This window comes from Cricetulus griseus, chromosome 3 (assembly GCF_003668045.3).
Source record: "Cricetulus griseus strain 17A/GY chromosome 3, alternate assembly CriGri-PICRH-1.0, whole genome shotgun sequence".
NCBI classification, from domain to species: Eukaryota; Metazoa; Chordata; class Mammalia; order Rodentia; family Cricetidae; genus Cricetulus; species Cricetulus griseus.
In genome coordinates, this window is record NC_048596.1 from 83977019 (window position 1) to 83981107 (window position 4089).

Consider the following 4089-nt stretch of genomic DNA (forward strand, 5'->3'; position numbering starts at 1 on the left):
TCTATTATATCAACTCAGGATGACTTATTCCTCAGATGAACTTAAGATATGCTCTAAGGATGAACACTGGTCCATGTACCTGCTAGCTGACTTAACTTAGAGCCTTACACAGGCGTGTCTAACTGCCTGTCTACAGGCTGCAAGCATCTCAGAATAATCATGAAAATAACCCATCAGATCTGTTTGCCACAGCATTATGTCAAGCGGCTAAAAGATTGGACATCTTTGTCCGAACAGATAAATATTTTCAGAACAGGGAAACTTGGCCACAGCCCTAAGCACTGCAGAGGATAGATGAAGCTGGGTCTGGGATTTGGGCCATATACCATCAGTAATTTGTGCAAAATATGTGCTCAGTTCCCTGACTATGGCACAAGTACACGTGCTTAGAGTCTGGATGTCACAAGAGTGACCATCCAGTCATCCACTTTTGAGTGCTTAAAATGCCATACTCCAGGGGACTTCCTAGACCTGGACAAATCAGGACAACAGGTCACACTAGTTGTGACATAATTGAACATGAGAGCAGAACACCGTGTCCATCTTTGCCTGTTGTCTGAAAAGCTGTGTTTGTGTTTGGCTTCAGGAAAACAATCACATATAATGGTTAAAAACAAGGAGCCTGGGGGATAGCTCAGCTTGTAAAGTGTTTGCACTGTAATCATGAGGACCTGAGTAAAATACATAGAACCCCTGCTTAAAAAAAAAAAAAAAAAAAAAAACGATGGACAGATTAGCATGGACTTGTAATCCCAACTCTGGAAGGCAAACACAGGCAAATTCCTAGGTCACCTGGCCCAGCCAATTATTTGGTTCCAGATCAATAAGAAACAGAAACCCTGTCTCAAAAAAACATAAAAAATGAACCAAAAAACCAAGACAAAACAAAAATAGGTAGATGGTACATGAGGAACAATGCCTGAGGTTGTCTGGCTTCCACAGGGAGGGTAGGAAGTGTGTGTGTGTGTGTGTGTGTGTGTGTTCTATTGGTTGAAATATATACATAAAATATATTTCAACTTATGTATAATATATGATAAAACACTGACCAAAAGCTACTTGGGGAAAGTGGGGTTCATTTCATCTTACATTTCCATGTCAAAGTCAGTCCATCACTGAGGGAAGTCAAGGCAGGAATTGAAGCAGAGACCCCCAGTGACTCTGGCTGCTGGTCTGAAACCAATATGTGGATTGTATTTGCTTTGATACCACAGCTTTCTTTTTTATTTAAATTAGAAACAATCTTATTTTACATACCAATCCCATTTCCCTCTTCCTCCCATCTTCCCATGTCCCCCATCGACCCCCCATTCCACCTCCCATCCACTCCCAGGGAGGGTGAGGTCTTCCATGAGGCATCATCAAAGTCTGTCACATCATTTGGGGCAGTGCCTAGGCCCTCCCCTGTGTATTTAGGCTGAGAGAGTATCCCTCCATGGAGGGCTCTCAAAGTACATTCATGCTGTAGGGATAAATAGGGCTCTCAAAGTACATTCATGCTCTAGGGATAAATAGGGTTCCACTACCAGAGGTCCCATAAACTGTCCAGGTCTCCTAACTGACACCCACACTCAGGGAGCCTGGATTGGTCCTATGCTGGTTCCGCAGTTGTCTGGCTGGTGTCCATGAGCTCCCACTTGCTCATGTCAACTGTTTCTGTGGGTTTCCTCAGCATGGTCTTGACCCCTTTGCTCATCACTCCTCCCTCTCTACAACTGAATTCCAGGAGTTCTGCTCAGTGCTTAGCTGTGTATCTTTGCGTCTGCTTCCATCAGTCACTGGATGAAAGTTCTAGGATGACATTTAAGGTAGTCATCAATTTTACTTTCGGGGAAGGGCATTTAAGGCAACCTCTCCACTGTTGCTTAGATTCTTAGTTGGGGTCATCCTTGTAGATCTCTGGACATTTCCCTAGTGCCAAATTTCTCTTTAAACCTATAATGGCTCCCTCTATTAAGGTGTCTCTTTTCTTGCTCTCCTCTATTCTTCCCCTGACTCAATCTGCCTAATCTGTCATGTTCTCCTCCCCTCTCCTCTTTTCCCCTCATCTTTCTCCTACCTTCCTCCCCTCACCCCCTCCATGCTCCCAATTTGTTCAGGAGCTCTTGTCCCTTCCCACTTCTCCAGGGGACCATGTGTGTCTCTCTTAGGGTCCTCCTTGTTTCCTAGCTTCTCTGGAGGTATGGACTGTAGGCTGGTAATCCTTTGCTCTATGTGGAAAATCCATATATGAGTGAATGCATACTATGTTTGTCTTTCTGTGACTGGGTTACCTCACTCAGGATGGTTCTTCTAGTTCCATCCATTTTCCTGTAATTTTCAAGATTCCATTGTTTTGTTTTGTTTTGTTTTGTTTTCCTGAGTAGTACTCCATTGTGTAAATGTACCACATTTTCTTTATCCATTCTTTAGTTGAGGGGCATCTAGGTTGCTTCCAGGTTCTGGCTATTACAAATAATGCTGCTATGAACATAGCTGAACAGATGTCCTTGTTGCAATCAGTATGGCAGTTTCTCAGGAAAATGGGAATCAGTCTACCTCAAGATCCAGCAATTCCACTCTTAGCCATATACCCAAAGGATGCACATTGATACCACAGCTTTCAAGAATGGCTATATCTATTTGATACTCCAAAGACTTGCCTTTAAGAGAGCCAAACCCCACTGGCCTCAATACCATGATGTAGACATGTATGGCTTCCCCAACAGCTACCATTAATCAAAGCAAGCTATCTATATTCCCACACCACCACCACTCCCAGCAGTATAATCAACTGTTTTCCCAAAGATGCTCTCAACTTCAAAGTACACTATTATATTAGTCAAGGTTTTCTAGAGGACCAGAACTGATAGGATGTGTGTGTGTGTGTGTGTGTGTGTGTGTGTGTGTGTGTGTGTGTGTGTGTAAAGGGTGTTTATTAAAATGGCTTATAGGCTATTTTCCAGCTAGTTCAACAATGGTTATCTACCAACAAGAGGTCCAAGAATCTAACAGTTGTTCAATCCACAAGGTTCGGTGTCTTGGGTGGTCTTCAGTATATGCCAGAAAACCTGAAGAAATAGATTCTAATGCCAGTGAAGGAATGGACTTATGTTATAGAATATTATTTTATGGTGTATTACATTTGTTTATGCAGTGGAACATTTGTTTTAATGATGCAAAGTTGTGTTGTATTTTTTATGTTGCATTTGTTTAATTCTGTGAAGCTGTGATTCTTTGCCTGTCTAAAATACTTGATGGTCTAATAAAGAGCTGAACAGCCAATAATGAGGCAGGAGAACGAATAGGCAGGACTGGTAGGCAAAGAAAATAAGTAAGAGGAGAAATATGGGGGAAAAGAAGAAAGTTCAAGGAATGAGAGAGGAAGGAGGAGGATTTTGGGAGCCAGCTACAAAGCCACCCAGCTACACAGCCACCCAACCACATATCCAGCCTCGAGGTAAGAGTGAAGTAAGATTTACAGAAGTAAGAGAAAGATAAAAGCCCAGAGGCAAAAGCTAGACAGGATAATTTAAGCTAAGGAAAGCTGGCAAGAAACAAGTTGAACTAAGGCTGGGTGTTCATAAGTAAGAATAAGCCTCTGTGTGTGATTTTTTTGGAAGTAGGATGGTGGGCCCCCAAAGGATAAAGAATTAAAAAAAAAAATAAAACCAACAACAGACTTGCCAATGAGAGTGAAAGCAAGCAGGGAGAGGGCAAACTTCTTTCTTCCATGTCCTTATATAGGCTGCCAGCAGAAGGCATGGCCCAGATTAAAGGTGGATCTTCCCACCTCAAAAAATCTGCATTATGCCAAGCATAGTGACACAGGCCTTTAACCCCAGCACTGCAGATGCAGAGGCAGGTGGATCTCTGCGAGTTCCAGTTTTAGATTAGCCTGGTCTACACAGCAATGAGTTCCAGAACAGATAGGGCTATGTCAAGAAACCCTATCTCCAAAAATGAACACAAAACTAAAAAAGAAAAAAAAATAGATTAAAGTGGATCTTCCTATCTTAAAGAGAGGGATTAAATGTGAGTCTTCCCACTTTACATTATTTAATTAGCAACAACAACAACAAAAAAAAATCCCTCACTGGTGTTTCCAGA